Genomic DNA, 25,042 nt, shown 5'->3' with positions numbered 1-25,042 from the left:
TTTTAATTTTTTGATGTTGATCTCATAAATATGCTCCCAATTATTCAAAATCAAGCTCAATTTAGGTATAAAATTCTGTTGGTAAAATACAGATACACTCTGTTATATATTATCACTACCTAAGCATTGCTCTGTGTGCTTTATCAAGTAGTTAAGATTATAGGAATTAATTTTTAATTTTAATAATTTTTAAAGACTTTATTTATTTCTGTGAGAGAGAGAGCATGAGTGGGGCAGGGGGAAAGAGCAGAGAGAGAGGGAGAAGCAAACTCCCCATTGAACAGGGAGCCTGACGTGGGGCTTGATCCCAGGACCCTGAGATGACAACCCAAGGTGAAGGTAGACGCTGAACCAACTAAGCCATCCAGGCACCCCAAGATTGTAGAGATTTAAAACACCAGGGGATCCCTGGGTGGCTCAGCAGTTTAGTGCCTGCCTTCAGCCCAGGGCGCGATCCTGGAGACCCAGGATCGAGTCCAGCATCGGGCTCCCTGCAGGGGGCCTGCTTCTCCTTCTGCCTGTGTCTCTGCCTCTCTCTCTCTCTTTATCTATGTCTATCATGAATAAATAAATAAAATATTAAAAAAAAACCACACCAGGTACTTATAGTCAAGTGCAATGATATTCAAAAATAGATGATGATCAAGTTTAAAACATGTACCCTCACAACTAGCATGTGCACAGCTTTACAATTGACAAGACATTGATTGCAAGTATTCATTCATTTTTAAAAATCTTGTCCTAGATTCCTAAAACTCACAGAAGTAATACACAAGTATATATTCATTATAGAAAATTCAGGAAGTATATATAGAAAAAAAAAGTCTCCCTCTATGTCAAGCCCCTCATTCACTTCCACATTCTGGAGGTGACCATTATCATTAGTTTGGTATCTATCCTTCTAGAACAGTGCTCTCCAATAGAATATAAAGTGAGCCACAATAGGTACAAGATATTAAATACCCAAATTGTTAAAAAGGAAAATAGAAAGTGAAATTAATTTTAACAATATTTTGTGGAACCCAACATATCCCAAGTATTATTATTTCAATGTATAATCAATGTAAAAATGTAGTGAAATAGTTTACATTCTTTCCTGGTACTAAATCTTTAAAATCCAGTGTGTATACTTACAGTACCTTAATTCAAACCAACCACATTTCAAATGCTCAGTAGACACATGAGGCAGTCGTTACTTACTAGGCAATGCTGCTCTGGATATTTCTTTCTATATACATCGAGTGTATGGTGGTTGGGTGAGAGAGAGAGACTATAAAATGATATATCAGTTAGCAGCTCTTTTGCTGCCAGTAACAGAACTATAGCCTAAGTCATAAAGACCCTAAATTAGCCATGTAACAGTACATCTAGATTGCCAAGACTGCCAATTCCAAGGCTGCACCAGCGGCTAACAATCCAGGCTGCAGGTTAGTTTCTCTATAATTCTCTCAACCCTCCCCATGCTGCAAGATGACTGCTGCAGGTCCAGAGAGTGCATGTCTGTACTCAGCCTACAAAGACAGAAAGCAGAAGGATGGCTTCAAAAGTGAGAAAGAGCCACCCAGGTGCCCCAAGATTGTATTCATGGAGGGGAAAAGATGTTTCTCAGGTGCCCCTTATTGGCCAAAACACTCACAGTCCTTCTTTAATCACAGGGAAGCTGGGTAAACAGCTATTTTTGTCTCTGCAGTGAGAAGCAGGAAATGGAAAATAGGGTCGAGAATGGCTAATAGGTTATCACCCGAAGACCACGTGAAGATCCAGAGTGGAATTGCTGGCTGAAAGAGTATACTCGTGTTAGAGTCAGACTCTTCACATTCTACATGGCTGTGCTGACTTACACGTCCTCAAAATCTATTAAAAAAATATGTCTCATGCCATCAGCAGCATTGGCATTACTGAATCCTCAAATAACCCTGTACAGTTTATGCTTTTATAAGCATCACCTTCATTTTCCCAGAAGTTGAATGACCTTCCGGGGTCATAACTAAGAAGAAGCTGTGCCATGGACCACCTCTTAACTCCAAGTCTTTTGTTAAGATACCTACTGCTTCTTCTACTCTCAGCTGAAATCTGCCTGACAAATAAAGAATAGTTTATGAAGACTGGACATACAATTAAAGAGTATCAATCTGAATTTTCTGACCAGTTGAAAACCCAATGTAAAATTCAGTTCCCTCCCAGCAGAATCTCTGGTATTTGTGAAAAATCCCATATATGCCATCCTTGTCTGAGCATCAGGCGAATAGATCTTGGGGACACTGAATGATCTGTCTACTGTGATCTACTCAGAGTAGCTTTTATTCTTGAAGAGAAGGTAAAAATCTCAAAGGGATTTTATGCCTGTCATGTAATTTATGGAAAAAAAAAAAAACCCTGCAACATTGGCAAAATGTCCAAATCCATTGGATACATGGTCACCAAGACTCAGAGAAATACAGTGATCAGATCAAGATCAAATATATGAGCCAGAACTCGGGTCTTCTGTTTTAGCACGTATAAGAAAGAACACTAGACATCGGAGAAAGGTTCCTTATCTCCTATATCAAACACTTCCCAATGGTCTAGGCATTGGGTGTAATAATAACTACAGATCACACCTACAGAGCATTCATTACATGTTAAGCACCGTTCTGAACCCTCTGCATTTATGATTTTATTTTGTCTTCACAATTGTCCTTTAAGGTTGTGTATACGTCAGCTATTTCCGCATAACAAACAAACTTAGAGGGGGTTTGCAAGAGGCATTTAATTCCCATTAACACATACACAATTTTTCTATGGTTCAGTTAATCTAGGGTAGGCTTTGCCAGTTGTGGCGCTAATCCAAGGACTGAGTTCAAGTTTATTCTTGAATAGTAATTATCTCATTATTATTTTTGACCAATGGATTTTCTGACAGAGGTAGAAGTTCTCAAAAGCAAAACAGAAACACATGATGCCTTTGAGGCCTATGCTTTCTAAAGCCCCCATACTTATATGAACATTCTGTTAGCCAAAATAAGCCACATGGCCAAGCCCAAGGTCAGTGGCGGCGGGGGAGCAATTATGCTCCTCTAATGGAAGTTGAGAGGGAGAAGGCAACTACCTGCTGAACAATAGGTGAATTTTATATGTATCATTTATAAAGGAGTGAAGAAGCTGAGACACAGAGAGGTTCAGAAACTCAAAGTCACACAGCTGAAAGTGCTAGCATTGAGATGTAGAGATTCAAAGATGAATAAGATTCAATTCTGTCTGGGACATGGTTCCCTGCTTTAATACTTGAATTTACATGACATAGCCAAAAAAATTTTCAACTTTGCTTCACCTTTCAGATCATAGCCAGCACTATCATCATTACAGGGAATTTACAGAGATCAGCTTACACTGTATATGTATGTGTGCACATGTGTGTCTGTGCAAGCAAGCCCCCCCCCCACATACACAAGGGTATGCTTCTGACTAACACAAATAACATCTGGCTTGAATATTACACACTCACTGGACCCCACACAAAAATAGTATTTTCTCAGTACTCCTGAGTGGGAATTGAAGTCATTCCAGTGTCTTGTAGAAATTAGAGGCCTCCAACAAATAGAGAAATTCCTCCCTATCCATCTCTATCACAGGGTCCAATGGAATTGAGAATAGGGCATTGGATTTGATAAATAGAAGGTCATTGATTAAGTCATTATATGAAATTCTTGAATGAAATTTCGTCTGATATTCATTACTTTAGGGTAGTAGTTCTCACATTGTGACCCCCTGGATCAGTAACACCAGCATTACTGGGGAACTTGATAGAAATACAAATTCTCAGGCTCCAGACACAGCCTACCAGATGAGAAACTCTGGAGGTGAGACCCAGGAATCTGTGTTTCTACAAGCTTTCCAGAGGCTTCTGTTTCTAAATTTAAGCATCACTGTTCTAAGGGGCTCTGAGAACACAAAGAAACACAGCTGTGTACAGTGTTCATGATCACTGACACACTGAAAGGTTGATCGTTTTCTGCCATAGGTTTCACATGCTTCATTTTGGGAACCATGCCTTTATTTTACTGTCAGTACAATAGTTGGGTTTGCTTACAGTCTGCTTAGCCACTGTCCCATAAAGAGGATCCCATCTTATATTATCTTTGGCTCTGGTTTCTCTAGAGATGGAAAGTTTGCGATATTTTCCCCCTTTAAAAAGTATATAAATCACCCTGGATCAGATCTTGAATCTTTTTTTTTTCCTTTTGCATAAAGAACATCAGTGGGATAAGTGATGAAATTTGACAAAGGCATGGAGATTGGATAATAGTATTTTATCAGTGTTAATTTCGTGATTTTCACTATTGAAATGTGATTATGTAAGAAAATGTGATTGTTTTTATGAAACCCATATTGTCATATTTAAACTTAAGGAAACATACTATTTGAACCTTATTCTCATGAAGTTTAGAAGAAAGTGCATGTGTATGTAAAGAAAGAATTATAAAGCAAATGGGGTAAAATCTTAGCATTTGAAAAGTATGAATGAAGAATATTAGGAATTCTATGCACTATTTTTCCAACTTTTTGGTATTATTTCAAAACAAAAAGTTGAGAAAGGGACATAGAGCCACCATAACATATGCTCCATGTGTATACAAGTGATTTCACACAATCTCATGTCTTCATATTTTGTCGTGCTTTGGAGCATCACTTTTGTCCTTCCAGGGTGTCTGGATGTAGAGATGCCTATGGAGAAAGGGTGAACAGCAGGTATGAGAAGTGAGTCCAGTGATGGTCACAGCTGGAAATGTTCCTGTCCCCTCTGAATTACTAGGGCATTTACTGTCTATAAGGCTTATTTGACAATATTTAGGTGTGGTTTAAGAAGTGAGCCTCTGGGGCTCACAAATCCTGCCTCATCTATTTTCAGACAAGCCCCCACCTCATCTATAAGATGGGACCAATAATAGCAATGGGGATAAAATAAGTGTAGCATGCTAAGAACTATGCAGAGCACAAAATTAGTTGTTTGGTGAATGTTTGCTGTTGGTATATCCATGCCCATCTTCATTAAAGTCACTTCATGTTTATGGCAGCAGGAGCAGATAGTTATGTGTTTATGGTAAGCTCACAGTGTGTTCAAATTCATCTGGTTCTCTCCCATTTTAAACCTGATGAAACAGAAACCCCAAGAGGTTAAATAACTTGCCAGACATAACCCAGCTTGTCAGAATTACTTACCAATTCAAGTCGTCACTTGTGCCTGGAATCATCTCTGCTAGCACACTGTCAAGGTTAGCAGTTTGCAAGAGCAGTCAGATGGGCACTCTTTGGCTTTCCAGAGGTTTCCAAGTGGGAAACAGCTTCACCTTTGGGTACCAGGCACCTCCTGAAGTGGAAATAATATTCTTTCCAGAGTCATCAGAGTGAGAAAGTACCAGGTACCACAGGAGCTCTAAACATTTTTTTTACCTGTTTGATATTTTGTGAACAATGGGAAAGAGCGCAGTATAATGAGAGTCAGAAAACTGTGGGTTCAAGTTTACCCATTTACTTGGGCAAGTTACTTAACTTTTCTAAGCCCTGACTTCTGCATCCACAAGATGGGAATAGCAGCATGCCTCTCTCAGTGTAGTGAACCAAGATCAAATGAGATGCCCAGGGTGGATTGGGGGAGGGGGGGAATGCATCAGGGGCCATGGGTCAACAGTCAATGACTGTTGGTTCTTTGCTCCAAACACAAGTGGTTGGTGGACTTTTTGACAGAGGAGCTGATGTTAAAGACTGAGCTAGTGCAGACCAACAGGAAGGGCCTGGTAGAGCATCACTTAGTTTCAGTTAGGCAATGCCTGGAAGAAAAGCTCACAAGGGTGTTGTCCTGTGAGAAGTCCAAAGGATCTACAGTCACATGACCTTTTCCTTCACACGTTCATGAGCCTGGATGGAGATATTCACCACCTATTGGGTCTTCAAGGAAGCATCCAAAATAGCGAGATTTCTTTCTTTATTCACACATTTTTAGTTGTGTTGGGTTTCCCCTGCAACTGACCAGCTTAATTGGAAAGGCATGCTAGTAATGAGTCAAGGGCATTGGTTTCGGACTGGGACAAATCTGGCATAAAACCAGAAACTTTGAAATTGTGCAACTCTGGACATGCTGTGAGGCTCAGTTTTTTCACTTATAAAAGGGTTCAGCAATTCCCAATCAGGGTCTCACATGGTTGCTGTCAGATGGGCCACTCACATGGCTACAGCTGGGAGTCCAGCAGAGAATGTTGACCAGAGCACTCTCACATGGCCTCTCCAGCATAATGGCCTCGGTGTAGTTGAACTTCTGTACATGATGATTGGCTACCCTTAATCAAAAGAACCAGGTGGCCTTTTCTGACCTACTATTGGAAGTCAGATGGCATCATTCTATGATGCCGTTCTAGTTGAGTTGGTCACAAACCCAATCAGAGCAGGGGAAAGGACATAGGTCCTACCTCTTGATGAAAGGACCATCATAGATTTATAGACATGTCTTAAAACGGCCACAATAGGAATACCATATTATAAGATTGTATTAAGAGTATTAAATATACAAAAATTGCATTTTGCATATAGTACTATTGTTGAAATTTTTGTAATCATTGGCTTATCACAAAATAATTGTATGCTGCTTCTCTCATCATTCAGAGATATTACATGTTATAAGAGAGAAACACAGTTAGATGGTGTCATTTCTTCAAGCCACAGGTTTATAAAAACCTAGTCCCTTGAATCCAGGCTAGCAACTAGTTGAATGCCATCGATTGCTCTGATGAATTGAGTGAATACCTTCTGCAGGTCCCTAAGATGTATTGATCTCCTGCTTCCCTCCCCAGTGCTGTGTGAATGTCCCTGAATGGTGAGAGGCAGACTAAATGGGCAGGGATATTGATTTTCTTTTCTACCACTTTTGAAAGCTCTTTGCTTACCAGGTGCTGAGCAAACATCAGGCAAATGGCAGACCACACAGAAATAGATCAAGTGAGGAGCAACAAAGGCAGTTATGGTTTCCTGAACATGAAGCTGGTTAAGCTTCAGGTGTGCACACATCCCCCACCTCTGGTTTTACATTGGAAAGTACACACTACTGTTCATACTTTATTATTTGCCAATTCATAATACAGCTCACCCAGATGGTATGAAGTAGCATCGTGGAAAATACTTCCAACCAATCCATGGAGATTAGGCTCTAGCCCTGCTTGAGGAGAACCAACTGAAGATTCAGGTGGTCATTGCTAGTAACAGATGAGACTGTGCGTGTCAGAGGAAGGGGTGTTCATCCCAAATGTCCAAGTGCAAAATTGCTTATACTCTTGGAAAGAGTATCTTAATCCATCTTAATCTATCTCAGCAGTGACAAACCAGAATTTCTTTACCATAAAAGACATTCTAGAATCCACTCATCAACACTATATTGCTATTGACAACCATGGAAACTGAAGTCTGTTTACCTCCACTCAGAAAAAAAAAAAATGTGGGGGGGTTCCCTCAGGCAATCAGAGGGGGGCAGATTGGAAATCACCTGCAAACTCACACCATTGGAAGAAAACCAATGACAAGGGGGTAGAAAGGGGCTTGGGGATTTGGATTGGTTCCATTCCCAATATGCATTCCCAGAGAATTTGCTTCAAAAACAACAAAGGAAAATCTCCCAAGAATGATACTTTCTAATGACCTTGCCAGATTTTCTAAATTTAAGTGGATTATTGTTTTTGGCAGAAGAAGATGAAAACCATGGGCATTCTTGGGCTTGGTTTTAGGTTTTTGTGGTATTCTTAAGGAAAAGACCATAATAGGGAAGGTTTGCTAAACTCTGTCTTCGGAGCACATTCACAGCACTTAGTTTGTAGAGCATCCAGTTTATCTCAACTGCAGATGAGAACGGGATGCTGTGATTTCATTTCAAACCAGGAAACAGATTTGCTTTTCTATCCAGTTTCTAGAGGGAGCAAAAAGAGGAAGCCACCTCATCTTTCTTTATAACAATGGTATTCCTTTGTTTTCCCTGAAATGAAAAGTAAAGTTGTCTTAAAGCGTTGATGGAGGAGAAAGGAAAATTAGGTCTAAATGTCTCCATTCTGCGTATAGGACCCTGGGTTCAAGAACAGAAAACTTCAGGTGGGGTAGGCAGTCATTTCTACCTGTCCCTGAATGGAGGCACTTCTACACCTGAGGTCTCTCTAGACTCAGGTTCTTTCTTCAGAGAAGAAATTTGATTCTAGGATAAAGATGTGGTTTATGTATACAATAGAATATTCCTCAGCCATTAGAAACGACAAATACCAACCATTTGCTTCCACGTGGATGGAACTGGAGGGTATTATGCTGAGTGAAGTAAGTCAATCGGAGAAGGACAAACATTATATGTTCTCATTCATTTGGGGAATGTAAATAATAGTGAAAGGGAATATAAGGGAAGGGAGAAGAAATGGGTAGGAAATATCAGAAAGGGAGACAGAACATAAAGACTCCTAACTCTGGGAAACGAACTAGGGGTGGTGGAAGGTGGGGGGGTGAATGGGTGACGGGCACTGAGGGGGGCACTTGATGGGATGAGCACTGGGTGTTATTCTGTATGTTGGTAAATTGAACACCAATAACAAATAAATTTATTATTAAAAAAATAAAATAAAAAATACAGCCAAAAAAAATTGATTCTGTTGCTGCTGTTTTTATTTTAAAGTGACCATTTTGCCTATTCAGTCAGGATCTGTTTAGGAAAGGAACAATCCTGAAGAAGATTCCCATTCTCTTTGATGCATTTTTTTCTTTTTTAAAATCAAATAAATACCTATTGAGTTCTGGGAACCAAGAAACAAAATGGGACAGGATTTTGTCCTATTTCGTCATACAAAGCTACTTTCAAGCAGCTTTGTGTGCTGTCGGGAAGGCAAACAAATCACTTCACTCACAGAAGATTAAGAGATGGTGTTTCGATTCAAAGTAAAATTCTCGAACTCTGGTGGGTCCAGGTTAGTCCAAATTGACAACAATTTCTAGCCAATTGCCCCTCCTTAAAATTCAAGACAGCACTCCCAGAAAGGCTGTAAGGATGTTCACAAAGTATTTTGCTTTTGAAATGATTTTGCTGGATGCATTAAGACATGCCCTGAATTTTTTGTCACGAATATAACATATATAGGGAGATCTATTCAACAAGTAAAAAAAAAATAAGACTCTCCTTGTCTAGAAGGCTCCTTGGAGCTATGGAGCACTTTCCAGATTTCAAAAATTAGCTGTGTAAAAGTGACCACAAATTACACAGCATGAAATAAAGCATAATGTAGCTTTTTAAAATGCTGACTCTGCATAAACAACCTAGTGACTTTCCCTTGCTTGTGTAACTATGGAGTGGTCCTATTCGTGTTTGAAAGTGGGAAAAAAACGTGAGTAGAAATCAGACCCTGTCAGGGAGTAATGGTATGCTGTCCACATGTAGGAGAGGTGGGGGTAGAAATGGTAATACTACCCTCAGGTACCCACCATTCTATGAACACAAAACTGTAATAGGGAAATGGCAGGGTTTTCTCTGAAACTGGGACAAAAATATTTTTTTACGTTCGGTTTTGTTTTCCCCAAGAAAATTACAGTTTAATGGTGGATACACCAAAACATGGGAAATGTCCAATGCTTTAAATGACTATTCAAGTCTCAACTGTGTGTTTAAATAACCCTTTTGCAAAGGAGTTACCAAAAATAATGTTGGCTGTTCTCAGAAGATGTAGCAGATATTCAAGAATGGGGAGGATGTGGGCAGTGATTTGTGCTTTAATATTTTTCCCAGTTTTATTGAGATATAGCAGATATACAGCACTGTGTAAGTTTAAGGTATATAGCATGATGGTTTGTTTGACTTTCATACATTGTAAAATGATGACCACAATAAGTTAGTTAACATCCATCATCTCATACAGATACAATAAAAAGAAAAAGACAAAATAAATTTCAGGAAAAATAGGAGAAAAAAATTTTCCCTTGTGATGAGAACTCTTAGATTTACTCTTTTAAGAACTTTCCTTTATACCTACAATAGTGTTAAATGTCATCTTCAAGCTGTATGTTACATCCCCAGTACTTCTTTATCTTATAACTGAAAGTTTGTACCTTCCTCCAATTCTCCCTCTCCCCACCCACCTCTACTTCTGGAAACTACAAATTTTATCTCTCTTTCTGAGTCTTTTTCTTTTTTCAAGATTCCACATATAAGTGAGATCATACAGTATTTCCCTTTCTCTATCTGATTTATTTCACTTAGCATGATGCCCTTGAGGTCCATCCACGTTGCCACAAAATGCAGGATTTCTTTGTATTTTTAATGACTGAATAAGGTATGATTATATGTATAAATGCCACAACTTCTTTATCCATTCATCTGTTGATAGACACATAGGTTGTTTCCATGTCTTGGCTATTGTGAATAATGTTGCTATGGACATGGGTGTGCAGATATCTTTTCAAGTTAATATCATCATTTCCTCTGAATATATTGCTAGAAGTAGAATTGCTGGATCGTATGTTAGTTTTATGTTTAATTTCTTAAGGACCGCCCCCCGAGGGATCCCTGGGTGGCGCAGTGGTTTGGCGCCTGCCTTTGGCCCAGGGCGCGATCCTGGAGACCCGGGATCGAATCCCACGTCGGGCTCCCGGTGCATGGAGCCTGCTTCTCCTTCTGCCTGTGTCTCTGCCTCTCTCTCTCTCTCTCTCTGTGTGACTATCATAAATAAATAAAAAAATTAAAAAAAAAAAAAAAGGACCGCCCCCCGGCCCCCCACCCCCCCACACTACTGTTTTGCAGAGCAGCTGCACTGGCTTACATTCCCATCAACAGTTGTGCATCAATATTTTGACACAAAAACATTGAGATATGAGTGAAAGTGCCCTGGGCAGGAGGCACATAGGCACATGTGAGGGTTTGTAAAGAGACTAGCCTGGCCAGATCATGGTGGAAGGATTGTGATATGCAGATGTAGAATGGACAGATGGGCTGAGGATAATCTGGTGCCTTGAAGTCCAGGCTAAAGCACTGTTGCATTTTACAGAAAGAAATGGTGCTTGTAATTACAGAGAAGACTGGAACTTAACCCTTTGGGAGAGTGAAAGCCATTTCTCTAGTTAACCCTCTGTCTTGCCTACCAATCTCTGATTGAGGAGAGGAAATAGGCAAGGCAGTCATGTATAGGTCCGAGGAAACAGCATTGTTCTTCTGGCCTGATCTATCCCAAGCTCCTAACTTTGTAATGATAATTTTTCGTTTTATCTAGCCTCCAGTTTGTGAGTCACACCCACCTATTGATTCTTTCCCTTTGAGACCCCAGAAATAATGTTGCAAAGATAAGCCATTCCTTTGTGCCATCTTTGAATTTCTGACCCCCAGAATCTGTAAGCATCATGAAGTAATAGCTTCAAGCTACCATGTCTTGGGATAATTTGTGATTGCAGCAACAAGAACTAGAACACATTGACCTCTTGACTCACTGTTGGGTTGTCCTTGGTTCTGCCCACTAGTTTAATCGCCTTCTCAGATACAGTGCTGGAAGTGCACAGCTCTTTACCAAGTTCCCAATGTGACGAGGACTTGCAGCATCAAGATGGAATCTCTTCCCACCCCTGCTGCATATTTCTCTGACACTCTGAACAAATGAAGTGGTTGACAATTGCAGTCTGCTGTATATACTGCCACTAGGGTTCTTCCTGCTTCTACTCACACAAATGACACTCGGCCTTTGTGATTTATGGCTCCCAAAATGAAGAAAGCCACCACCAGTCTCTATCTCCCTTCTACCAGTTGTTCACTTTGGGAATGGAAGTTTCTCAGGAAAAGTGGAACAGAAGTATTGGCTGGAAACTGCTGAGGTGGAGCATGGGAGAGGATCCATAATAGCTTTCTCAGTGGTTAATAGAGTTCTTTTTTTCTGAGCTAAAATGTACACAGTGGGGCAGTCTGAGGATGATTATATCAGATTTTTCGCTGAAAGGTTATCTTGTCTTCAGGACATTACATAGATAGGCCATTGAACATGTTATCGCTACAGCTTCACTGACCTAGTGCTTGGTAACAGGTCCTTCTAATTCTAACACTGGTTGGACTGGTGGTGGGAGTTCTCTGGGTGTGCTGTGTCTCCATCAAATTCCTTCATCCCTACAGAGATATCTTCATTTGGGCAAGTAATCAATCATCAGCCTCATATTCTTAGCTCCTTTGCTGCATATGGTAGGGAGAATAATGGCCCCCAAAGACATCCATGTCCTAATCCCTAGAAACTATGAATATGTCATGGCACATGGCATGGTGTAAAGTGGCAAACAGCTGACTTTAAGGTAGGGAGATCCTGGATTATCAGGGTGGGCCCAGTGTCATCAAAAAGATCTCTTAGGAGGGCAGCAGAAGAGGAGGTCAGAGTGACAAGGCAGATGAAGAGTCTGACCTGCTGTTGCTGCCTTTGAAGTTGGTGGAAGAAGGCCATGAGCCACGAAATGCAGGTAGCCCATGGAATGCAGAAAAGGCAAGGAAATGGATCCTCTCCTGGAGCCCCTATAAGCAAGCAACCTTGCTGACACCTTGCTTTTAGACTCTGACCTCCAGCTCTGCAAGAGAATTTGTGTTGTTGTAAGCCACTAACTTTTGGTAATTTGTTACAGCAGCCATGGAAAACTAAGATACTGCAGAATGAAAGCTGTTTTCTCCTTGCATTTGTCAGAGGGCAGATCTAAGCACACAGTGGTCCTGTACCTTTCAGGAGCACTATTGCAAAGTTGATGTATTATTTTCTTCCTTGGTTCTGCATCACTGTGCTGAGGCTCATTAACACCCCATCGCTGGGTGCTCTGTGCATACACCGAAGTGTATTAGGAATCAATCTCTCTGACCTTTATTTCTTGTTGGTGTTTTGTCATTTGTGAGTGGCTTGGCTTGACATATGAATTACACTCCAACTGCCTAGTGCAGGAAATGCAGTTACCAGCCCCTGAATATTTCAGACATATGCCAATTGCAATTTCAACACACATTTTCTTTGCCACCCTGTCAACCTGGGATTGTACCATTGGCAACTAATGAAATACCAAGAGGAGGAAGGAATTGGCAAAGCATCACTGTTGACAAAGGGGCTAACCTTTGAGGAAGATGAAAAATAGATGCCCTTTAGGAAGAAAGAGCAGAGGAAGTGAATCTTCGCTCTTTTTTAATTCTTTAGTCTATTGTCTGGATCCAAAAATCAAACCTTCTTCAAAGCTCGTTAAAGAAAAGGAGACTACAAATTGTCAGGGCTCCATGTAGCAGGCAGCTTGTTGGTTTTCTCCCCCACTGCTAGAAACAATGAAACAGTACTGCAACCTTTGTCATAGCAAATAAATGGTGAGTGTGCCCCTCCACACGGCAGACATGTCAGGCATAAAGAATGTCTAGAAGCAAACCACTTCAGGAGGGTTTTTCACCATGCACTCTCACCTCCTTTGTCTTAATTCTACCCCTTCCAGTGGCATCCAATTCTGAGCCCTGGAAACTGCCCAAGAATTTCAAAATTACCTTTTCCATAAATTCCTGTTCCTTGCTTGCACCAATTTCAACCAGCTTCATGGAGAAAAACCATCTAATGAAGGAGTTAATGCACAAGTGTTGGTAAATGGTAACACCTGGATGTGTTGCCTGTCCCAGAGGACTCATTTTCCAAATCTTTTCAAATAGACACATAATCAACATGGGTAATGAAGGCTTAGAATTCAAGCTTAACTCTTCATTGCTGGAATTTGGTCAGTGTGCAGGTGCTCAGAGGAGGTAATCTGGGTCACTGGAAGCTTTCTCTGGGCCCCTCAATTCACACCATTTGTACCACGACTCAGAAATCTGCCCTTGCTTGGAAAAGCAAGATGATTCTATAAGAGCAGATGGATTCTATAGCCATATTATTCATCATAATTAAGGATAATAATACTTATAGTATGTTTCATAGTTCCCAACAAAGGAAGATTATTTCATGTGATCCTCACCATAAAGCCTTATATAATCAAGAATTCCATCATCTCCATGCTATACATCAGAGGTCAACAAACTTTTTCTGTAAAGGGCCAGAGAGCTAATGTGTTGTGAGCCATATGGTCTCTGTTGCAACGACTTAAGTCAGCCCTCGGAGTGTGAAAGCAGCCCGAGGCAGCACGGGAATGGATGAGCACAGCTGTGTTCACCGAACTGTATTTACAAAAACAGGCAGCAGGATTTGCCAATCCCTGCTCTAGAGGAAGAAAACATGATCCAGAGAATCTGAGGGACCCACCTCAGAACACACACAAATAAGGAGCAAATCAATCCAGGACCGAATCCCATGCTTTCTGACTCAAATCTAGTGCTTAGTCACTGCACCGCATTGCATTTGGGGCATGGTCTTTAGCATTTGATAGAGTCGTGACTTTGGATCAAGTCACTCATAATTTCCACCCATCCCCTTTCCCCCATGACATTTGTGAAGCAGCAGCTGGGACTGGGGTCCCATCATTACCATGCAGTCATGGAAACATAATGAAGGTAACTAATCCACAGGACCAAACCAGGCCATAGACAGGATAATTTGTGAATCTTCATTGTATATTCAGTTGGATTCATCCATTCTTTCCAGAAGCCCATTATTGAGCAAGCGGTCTAGTCATTCCAGACACATTCTCACTCAGCATCCTCCCTCTGGTTCACCAGTAGAAGCAGACCAGGCACCAGCGGCATGGTGGAGGTTTTGTTGGGAACAAAACTTTAGGAAGCTATGTTTGTGTGTTTGCTGGAGCCATTCACTTCCAGTGAGGCACTGGGAGCCCTTTTTCTGTGGGTCCTGATGGCTTCTCTTCACTTCACCTCCAGGTGCCTCCCCAGGAAGATGGAACACTGTGTGGATTAAGTCAAGTGTAAGGACACTGGTGGGCCACAGCTGGAGTGGACAGGGGCAAAGTCTTCATCTCACTCCTCTCCTTGTCTCATTTGTCCTCCCAGAAACCTTCTCAGCTACACTGAGGTCCTTCTGTCCACTCATGATAGGAAACAACCATCCACCTGGCCAAGGCAGGCTCTCTTCAACTACACTGTGTAGTGAATATATTAAAGCAAAAGCCTTGTTTTGCTTTTTTTCCATGCTTTCCTCTCAAAAGAACCTCATTGAGAGGACCATGTCATTTTGGCCAAAGACAGAGTTTATGGGTCCTTGGCACCATTGGCATCCCTAGAAAATTGTCCTCTCAAGTAAACCCCAGTCTAAACATCCCTTCAACATCTGGTTGTAATACAAACCATCTTTTAATATCCTTTTCCTTACAGTCCCCTAAATCCAGCCCGTGACATTCTTCCACCATCCTGGAAATAGGAACATGAAGTACATCTGTTAAAGCACAACCCCAAACCAGATACACACATTCCAACAACCATGGGAGCTGGAATTTTATCTTCTAAAGGCATTCCTATAGGCTGTCTCTGCACTTTGCTCAGCTAGAAACATCTTCTGATCCCTCTTTAATTACACTGACATCTCATGGTATATCTTGTATATAGTGCTTTAGATGATAGAAACCAATTTGTTGATATCTTGTCACTGAGATAAAGTGACAGGAACTGTGACCAGTGGTATGCAGCCATATCCTCTTTCCTCAATTGATGGTCTTCATTCTTGCAAGATAGGCAAATCTCTCTAAATGAGGGCAATCAATACTGTGCATTGAGCCATAATTGTGGCTTAACTCTGTTCTTTGCAAAGTTAAGCCCTGTGATTTGCATGTTACCAGGCTTTCTGAAAAGGCATCTCTGCATACTCTGGAAGGAAATTAAGCAGCCAGACTCTTGCCTGCTCCACCACTCCAGTAACAGACCTTCTAGCATCACGTCCTCCCTCCCCAGACCCCTCTCATCTCTAGATCACTGTTTGGGTCTTGACAACCAAGACCAGCAGTGAGTGGCAAAGCAGAGGAGCTAGTATCTGAGTTTAAGATTGGCCTCTTTTGCCTGGGGGGCTCAGTGGTTAAGCGTCTGCCTTCGGGGCGTGATCCTGGAGTCCCAAGATCCAGTCCACATCAGGCTCCCTGCATGGAGCCTGCTTCTCTCTCTGCCTGTGTCTCTGCCTCTCTCTCTCTCTCTGTGTGTCCCTCATGAATAAATAAATACAATCTTAAGAAAAGAAAAAAAAAAGATTGGCCTCTTTCTTCTGTAATCTCCACATCACCCCCAGCAATAGCTTATCTGGTCTCTTTTATGATGAGCTGTGTTCAGCCGGTCAGTCAAACACTGAGATAACATAGTGCCTAGGAAAGGTAAAGTCAAAAAGGAGTGGAGCTGTGCTCTTCTTGAAGGTGGGTCCTCTGCATTCAAGAAACACATGCAAATGGACTCTAGCTGGTTTCTCTTAAAAGTTTTAATCTGTCTTTAACTAGCTAAGAGCAGTAAGAATGAATCAAAGGGGCCTAGGTTGCTTTGGAATGCACCATCCCACTACCTTTCAATGGGACCTGATAATTATAGCAGCAAATGCATTTATTGAGTATATACTATGGGCCAAGGGTCTACATGCATAATCTCATTTGATTCTTTCCATAATCCAAATTATGAAGTGGGAGCAGAGAAGCAACATGGCATCATAGGGAAGCATGTAGATGGTACAAGATAGCTAAGGTCTCCTACAAGTTTCTGAGGGATGCCATAACCAAGTATCACAGAGTGGGGAGCTTAAACAACAGAAATGTATGTCTCACAGTTCTGGAGCTAGAAGTTCAAGATCAAGGTGTTGGCAGGGTTCACCATGAGGGAAGGATCTGTTCCAGGCCTCTCTCCTTGGCTTGGAGACGGCTATCTTGACCTTGTATCTTCACAGCATTCTCTCTGTGTGTCTGGGTCCAAATTTCTTCTTGTTATAATAGGACCTTAGTTACAGGGGATTAAGGCTCACCTTAATGAGCTCATTTTAACTTAATGACCTCTTCAAAGATATTATCTCCAAATAGGATCACATTCTGAGGTCCTGGGGGTGAGACAATCAACATGTGAATTTTTAGGGGGACACAATTCAGCTCAGAACAGGCACAAACCATGGTTCTACCCTTGGCTACCTGTGTGACTCACAAGACACAACTCACAATACAGTTACTATTTCATGCCTTTCTTCCTAAACCCCCATTAGATTGTTGTGAAAAACAGCTGACTGTACATGAAATACTTACAGTCAGCTCTCAATAAGTATTGGTTGATATCAGGTCACATCTCCATTTTACAGGTGAGCAAATGAGACATCAATAGGTCCAGTAGCTGGCTCCAGATCTCACAGCAGGGCAACAGCAGGTGTATCAGGGCCTGTAATTTATGTCTGCCTATCCCAAAGACAAAGTTTCCATCTGCAATGCTTACCTTACCTCTTTTTCTGCAATATTTTCTACTGAATTAAAGTCAATATTCTGCCTAAATAGAAGTAAAGCTATAGTGTCCTTTCCAGGAAGTGACATATAGCCCAATCCATTTAAATTCCCCCCAGTATCTCAAAACTTGAAGGGAAAGCCCCCCAGTGTTTCTCTAGCATCTCTTGAGAGGAAGAACAGAGCCTGTCCCCGTTGGCTGCTGATTCTGTAAGCACACATGAGAAAGGACTTGGGTCCTCTCCCCTCCCCAGGAAACTGACACCAGGGAGGACAAGCAGGCCAGGAGCCAGGGGGGCCTTCTGACTTCACCCTTAATCCTGCAGCCCATGTGGATGGATCTTCAAGCCCACCTTCAGATGTCCTAGCTAATGTGCTGGGTGTGATGTTTCTGGAATAGATATTTTTGTTTTGGTTTAACCCATTGGGTGGGAGGAGTCCTCAGCCCATAATAAAAGCTAGGTAATTTATGTACAAATAAAGAAGTTTTTAATAAACAGAAGATCCACATTCTTTGGAAAGCTTGCTGTAGTTTTGTGCCTGCCCACACATCCCCCATCCCAGCCAACCACCCACCCTCCCAGCTAGCACTAAGGGAATACAGAGAGATGTTTTTTTAGTGAGGAAATGGAATGTATTTTCTGATGGATGTGAATTTGTTCTCTTACAGAGAAAGCTCTCAACATTGTTGGGTATAGATACTCTGACCCTTGCTCTCATCTCATCAAATCGAATCATTTTGATTCCCTACCAGAGCTATATCAGAATGGGGACAAGAGAGTCACAGGAGGTGCAGAGGAGCTCCCTGCACACAGTTTCTCAACCCCAGCTTAGGAATCAGGTACCTGGAAAGCTTTAAGAGACACTGAGGCCAGGCCCACTCCCAGTGACTCATTTGACAAATTCCTCAGACTATTGTGCAGCTGGCCGGGCTTCAGACCCTCTGCGTGCCACCCAGAGGCATCACTGGATGCACCACAGAACCAGAGGGGGGCTTGGAGTTCCATGCTCCACAGGTTCTCAGCCAGGACCCGCAGCACAACATCCAACCCAGGGGGAGGTGGGGCTCTTAAGGCACATGTTCCTGGGCAATCAGACTAGCTACCTTAAGGTGCTAAGGTGCTGAGAGCCATATTTTTTTTTTAAGATTTTATTTGTCTATTCATGAAAGACACAGAAAGAGAGAGAGAGAGAGAGGCAGAGACACAGGCAGAGGGAGAAGCAGATTCCATGCAGGGAGCCTCATGTGGGACTCGATCCCGGGACTCCAGGATCACACCCTGGGCCAAAGGCAGGTGCTAAACCACTGAGCCACCCAGGGATTTCCGAGCCATATTTTTTAAAAGTTCCCTAAACTGTCATGTGTTGTTAGTGAGTGTGCAACTTGATGCAAACTTTCTAGAGGGCATTTGGCAATAATTGCTCTGTGGAAATTTAAAGTCACACACAGAATCATTGGCAATCCCATTGTTTATAATTTATCCTTGAAAAACTTCATCACAGCACACACGCACATGTGTGAAGATATTCACTGCAGCATTGAGTAGAACTGCAAAACAACAACAAAATATCCAGCCAACCAGAGTAGCCTTCAATAGGTGACAAGACAATTACATTTGCTTTAACTACACAGTAAAATAATGTGCATCTGTTAAAGAGAATGAGTTTTCATTAAGAACAGTGTGTTTCTTGATCCCCTGATAGTAAAATTAAAAGATACTACCAGATGTTATACCTATATTACAATAGATACAGATAGCATAGGTATTATAGGTATATTATATGTATAATATATAGATATTATCACATATAGGTGTAATATATGTAAGTCCACTGGCTACATATTATAAAATACATCTATATGTAGATAATAAACATATGGACAGGGGCACCTGGTGGCTAAGTCAGTTAAGCATCCAACTCTTGGTTTCAGCTGAGATCATGATCTCAGGTTCTTGAGATCGAGCCCCTAGTTGGGTTCCACGCTAAGCAGGGAGTCTTCTTGGGACTCCTTCTGCCCCTCCCACTTGTGCTGTTTCTCTCTCTCTCTCTCTCTCTCTCAAATAAATATCTTTAAAAATATATGGATATTATACATCAGTATTGTATGTATGCATGTATAAATATATACATATATAAATCTCTGTTGTAAATTGTCAAATTTACAATATCGTTAACAGTTTCCTATGGTTACCATACAAACTAGCACAAACTTGGTGGCTTAAAACAACTTCTACTTATTCTCTCACAGTTCTGGAGGATGGAAGTCCAAGATCAAGGCATCAGCAAGGCTGTGCTTCTCTGGGGCTTTAGGGGAGTCTTTCCTTGCCTCTTGTAGCTTCTATCAGCTGTCAGCATTCTTGGGCTGTGGCTGCTTCATTCCACCTCCACCTTCCCGTGGCCTTGTACTCTTCTCTGTGTGTATATTTTCCCACTGTGTCTCTTATTAGGACACTGGCCATTGGACATGTGTCATTGGATTTAGGGCCCACCCTGGTAATCCAGAATGGTCTCATCTCAAGATCTTTAATTACAACTGTAAACCTCCTTTTTCCAAATAAAGTCACATTCATGGGTTCCAGGGATTAAGGATGTGAGCATATAATTTGGGGGGATATGTAGTTGGAGGGGACATAAATTTGGGGGGGATATTCAATCTACTGCACCATAAAAGAATCATGCTAAATATACTCCTTTAAAAAAAAAAAAACTCTCTCTTCCTATATAATGTGTATTAGTGCATACAAATAAACATTTTCTGTATGGACTCACGAGAAGTTATGAACAGTGGTCACATTTGAGGAGAGAGCTATTTGAGAGCAAGGAAGGGAAGAGGAGGATAAAAATGTTCCCTGCCCATTATATAACTTTCTGTACTGCTTTAATATTCTAACCATGCACATGTGTTATCTTATTTTTTCATTTTTTATGTCAACGGGGATTCTCAAGAAGTAGGGGAGGAATTATGTTTTTTTCTTTTTCTACTTTGCTACTTGAAAACAATTTCTATTTAATTAAAGAAGCAGTTCACCCAGGTGATCTGGATGTCCAGGTCAATCAGAGAATAAATGATCCAATCCAACCCCGTCCTCCCACAAAGAACCAGGAACAAAGACAGGACATTGTTCTCTCCAGGAGAGCTGGAGACTAGAAGGTAGTAGGCATCTCCCTGCCTCCTCGCCTGGGGGTGACATCTTCAGAGGATGGGCATAAGGCTTTACATCTGCAGATCTCTCTACCAAGTGAGGATCTCAAAGCCTGGATCCCACCATGCCTCATCATCATTCTGAAAGGTAGAAATAGGCCTCTTACAGAGAAAGAAAATTGACCTCTAAGACAGTGTCTACCTTGAGACAGCTTGGAATCCCCTGGAGAGTCTGACTTGGTCCAAGTCAGTGGCCTGTGGAGGGTGGATGGGGGTTGCTAAAGCTCCCTAGGTGACTCGATGTGTACTCCAGCTAGAAGAAGCTGACCTGAGGACTGAGAAGGCGATTGACATCTGTGGACATTTCCCGTGTGCCAGGAACTGTGTTTCGCAGCTGTTTCACAGCAGTTAATACCACTTGTTCCTCAAAGCAACTCTCAGATGTAATTATTCTCATTCTGGTGGTAAGCAAAGTGATCTCAGAAATATCACTGTTATGTTCAAAGATATAGAGTTAGCAGGAGCAGATGCAGGTCTCAAACTCATATCTGTGGCACCACAATCCAGAGCTCCTGACTCCTGATCCAGAGCTCTTTCTACAAAACCTCATGGCTTCCATGGATGATTCTCACCCAGTTCGCTTATTAGGGGCTCCAGTCTTGGCATGAAGCAAACTTAGAAAACTTAGAAAAGTTTCACTTTGTTAACCACTCAAAAGTTTGCCATCAGAAAATCTAGAAAAGCAAAAACTATCACACATAATCTGTTTTTAAAAATGCATGGGTTTTGCATGCATCTTGCAACTTCTCTAAGCAAATGACAAAAAGTGACAAAAATTGTATGGCCTGAGGCTGGTGCATCAAAACATGCAGAATAGGTGTTGGCCATTTAGAAGAAACTCCTGGAGACAAGAGTGGAGCATTCTTTAAAGAAATGCTGATCACCAACATGCTTGATGGCACAGAGGATGATTGTGGTGTAGGAAAACACAGATGTGGAACATTCTGAGTTAGATTCCAAATGTGCAACAGCTTAGAAACATCCTAACCAATTTTTTTCCTAACATTTTCCCTCTACTTTCTTTTGCAAAAGTTATATATGGTTAAAGAAATCTTTGTCCAAATGGAACTATAAGAGCACTTCATATGCAAAATAAAGTTTACAAATGAGAAGGAAGCACTATGTCAAAGTTTAATTCTCAGGAGCTATAAGTAATTTCCTAGGATTGAATTAGTTTAATTCTTAGTGGTTGTATTAGTTTCCATAACAAAGTACCAACTAGGAGGCCCAACACAGCAGAAATTATCTCAAGTTCTGGAGGCCTGAAGTCTGAAGTCATGGTGTTGGCATGCCATGCTCCCTCTGAAATCTCTAGGAGTTGATCTCTCCTTGCCTCTTCCAGCTTCTGGTAGACCAGCAGTTCCATCGCTTATACTAGAATAACTCTGTTTTCTGCCCCCTCCCTCTTCACCTGGCTTCACTCTGTGTGTCTGTATGTCTTCCTATGATATGCTCCTTGTGTGTCTTTTTCTTATGAGAACACCAACCATGTTGCTTTAGGGGCCTATCTTCCTCCAATACGACCTCCTCTAAACTAATTATATCAGCAACAACCCTTTTCCCAAATAGGATCACATTCTGAGGTACAGGAAGTTAGGCCTTCAATATATCTTTCAGAGGGACATAATGAAATTCATGAACGTAGTAAAGAATATAATTCTTGGTGGTACAGAAAATAATAGTGTGACACAATCGACAGCATCTTAGGTTTAAAACTTCAGTATTTCTGCGAACTTGTCAGTTTTGTGTTTTATGTTTCTTTTCTTGTGCTCACTCCAAGCTAACTTGTTTTGTCTTTTGGAGGCAGCTCCTTTCTCCTGGCCCCTCTCCTGCCCAGCACAGTGAATGCTAATTAGCAGCTGTTTAATTATCAGCCCAGCAGGAAGTGATCCAGGCCCTGGTCCTTGGAGAGTTACATCCACTGTGAAGCTGTCCCAGATACTGGAAGGTTGACTGTGTCCTGTGCCTTGGCGGGGGGGGGGGGGGGGGGGCAATGTGGAAAGTACAAAACATTTAGAATTGGTCAGCCTGTGTGACTCCGCCATGTTTCTGACCGCTGAACAATGGCTGCTAAAGCTTTCCTCAGCTGTAACCATACCATCTTGTTGATAAGATTCTATGTAGTGAAAATACCTTGTTAACAAAACTTGTAAAATAGAATGCAAATGTGCAGAGATAGTATCTGCCTCGTTCTAGAATGATCTGTAACTAGTACCTTGTAGATGCACAAAAACATTTGTTGACTCCAAATTCTTAACTGAAGAGAAAGACTACAAGAGGGAAGGAAGTGGAGGAACTTTCTTGAGTAAAACTTGTTCAATGCACATGTGCCAAACTAAGATTTAAAAGTTGAACCAGGGACGCCTGGGTGGCTCAGTGGTTGAGCATCTGCCTTAGCTCAGGTCATGATCCTGGGGTCTTGGAATGGAGTCCCACATCCGGCTCCCTGTGAGGAGCCTGCTTCTCCCTCTGCCTATGTCTCTACCTCTCTCTCTCTCTCTCTCTCTCTCTCTCTGTGGCTTTCATGAATAAATAAATTAAATATTTTAAAAAATAATAAGTAAACAAATAAATGTTGAACCAGAATTGCAGAATATCCATCTGGTCATTTCTAATAAAAGAATTCCCAGTAACAAACACTCCTGCTTTCTTATGTTTTTTATTTATGTAAATGTTTAGGTCAATGGACCAACTTGGGTGAGCAGTCTAAAATGAAACACCTAAGCTAACTGTACCTTATTTTTCAGGAAGGCAAGAAGCTGTGGTTAAGTTACATGGCATTGGTGCCACGTCGAAGTGGTAATGAAGGCTATTGTGTGTGAAAGGCTACAATTCAGAGAAGGAAGAGTGAATAAAAATGACCTTTTAGTTATAATGTGAGGAAGGAATTTAAACACTAGGAAATACTTCTCTGATATTAGCAACTTTATCATACATAGAATTATAACACTGATGTCTTCTCCAGAAGTCTTTAAAAACAGTTTATAATCTCATTTTTCTGCTAATGGCAATTTCATTTTGGGTTGAAAACAACCCAAATGACCAGTAAGAGAAATCATTGGGTAAATTATGGTACATTACTCTATAGGATATTTAGGTAGCTATTAAAGATTAAATTATGAGAGCTATAGAGAAGCATACTAAAATACCTAAGATAGGCTACATAGTAAAGAAAGAATCCATAATTTATCTATAGTTCAATTACTCTTATGTAAAAATTAGGTTTGAATGCAAATTACAATTGGACAAGAACCCAGAAAAATTAAAGCAATTTATGGTATTCCATGGTATCATTGTGGGGGAAAAAACCACCCTCCAGTTATTTGTGTATAACAAGTAAAAGTATATGTTTTAAAGGTGTTCTCTATCTTGAAATTGTAACTGTGATCTTCATTAAGGACATGAAGATACAGGGGATCCCTGGGTGGCACAGCGGTTTGGCGCCTGCCTTTGGCCCAGGGCGCGATCCTGGAGACCCGGGATCAGGTCCCATGTTGGGCTCCCTGCCTGGAGCCTGCTTCTCCCTCTGCCTGTGTCTCTGCCTCTCACTCTCTCTCTCTATGTCTATCATGAATGAATAAATAAAAAAAATCTCTGAAAAAAAAAGGACACGAAGATACAGTAAAAGGTTCAGAAAGGTCCACAGTCTTAGAATTTTTAATTTTTAATAACACTAGATGACAAGATTGCAGACACCTACATCATGCTTCGGCACTTCTGAGTTGCAAGTAAGGGTGGTGTCAAGAGAGTGCAGCATTCCAAAGCCTCGCTGGTCTCCATTAAAACCTAATTTATGGAATTAAAAATTAATTTTATGGAAATTAATATAAAGTCTTTTCATTAGACTGCACTCAGGCTAATTGAGTTTGGAGTGCTATTGTCATAACCATTCCTGCACTGCTATCTAAAAAGATGAAATCCAACATGAGTCTTCTTGTTCATATGCTACTGAGAAGCAGCTACAAAGGGGAGTTTTCAAGTATCTGCATGGCAGCTGCTTTTGTTTAGCAAAGACCCTAGCAAAGGAACAGTGCACTTAATGAATGAATCCACTATGACAATGAATCCAATATGATGGGAATCCCTCAGTGAAAGCCCACCAAGGCTTACTATTAATGAGTACTGCAGATCAGGGTCTTGCTCAAGACCACTTCCCATCTGGGAAGATGCAATGGCCTAATTCAGGCTCCTTCCCAAGTGGAAGTGGCACTCCCACAGCTCTTCCCTGAATGCTTGTATCCCTAGTAAAAGGGAAGATTTAAGAGGGATGTGCTGTGGCTCTTTACCTACACATATGTATAGCTGTATAGATAGATCTGTCTGTCCTGTGGCAGCTGTGAGATTACACAGCACATACCTCTCTCTGACTTTCAGGAGAGTAATCGACCGCAGACCCCAGCTGCTGTACTCTGAAATCTGTCACTGTGTTGGCAAGAGGCCATGCTTCCTAGGTGGCTCTAACCAGTGACTGAGCATAGCAGA

At 41.3% G+C, this 25,042-nt stretch overlaps 1 protein-coding gene and 1 long non-coding RNA gene across 4 annotated transcripts in view; one reads left to right on the top strand and one right to left on the bottom strand.

Annotated features, from left to right (window-relative positions):
• LOC140617836 (uncharacterized) overlaps nt 1-7,338 on the bottom strand; it is a 31,224-nt gene extending 23,886 nt beyond the window's left edge. For 2 of the 3 annotated variants that reach the window (XR_012017979.1, XR_012017980.1), the window contains exons 1-2: nt 7,118-7,338; nt 5,200-5,347 (exon numbers count right to left, since the gene is read on the bottom strand). This is a non-coding gene — a long non-coding RNA (uncharacterized lncRNA). Of the gene's footprint in view, nt 1-4,584; nt 4,705-5,199; nt 5,348-7,117 lie in introns of those variants that run through there. The other variant, XR_012017981.1, reaches the window with a different exon arrangement.
• Nucleotides 1-25,042, top strand: part of PCSK2 (proprotein convertase subtilisin/kexin type 2) — a 255,897-nt gene that overhangs the window by 102,343 nt on the left and 128,512 nt on the right. The gene's annotated exons all lie outside the window — the stretch shown is intronic.

This window comes from Canis lupus, chromosome 26 (assembly GCF_048164855.1).
Source record: "Canis lupus baileyi chromosome 26, mCanLup2.hap1, whole genome shotgun sequence".
In the NCBI taxonomy this organism is placed as follows: Eukaryota; Metazoa; Chordata; class Mammalia; order Carnivora; family Canidae; genus Canis; species Canis lupus.
This window is presented reverse-complemented; position numbering and strand designations above follow the sequence as displayed.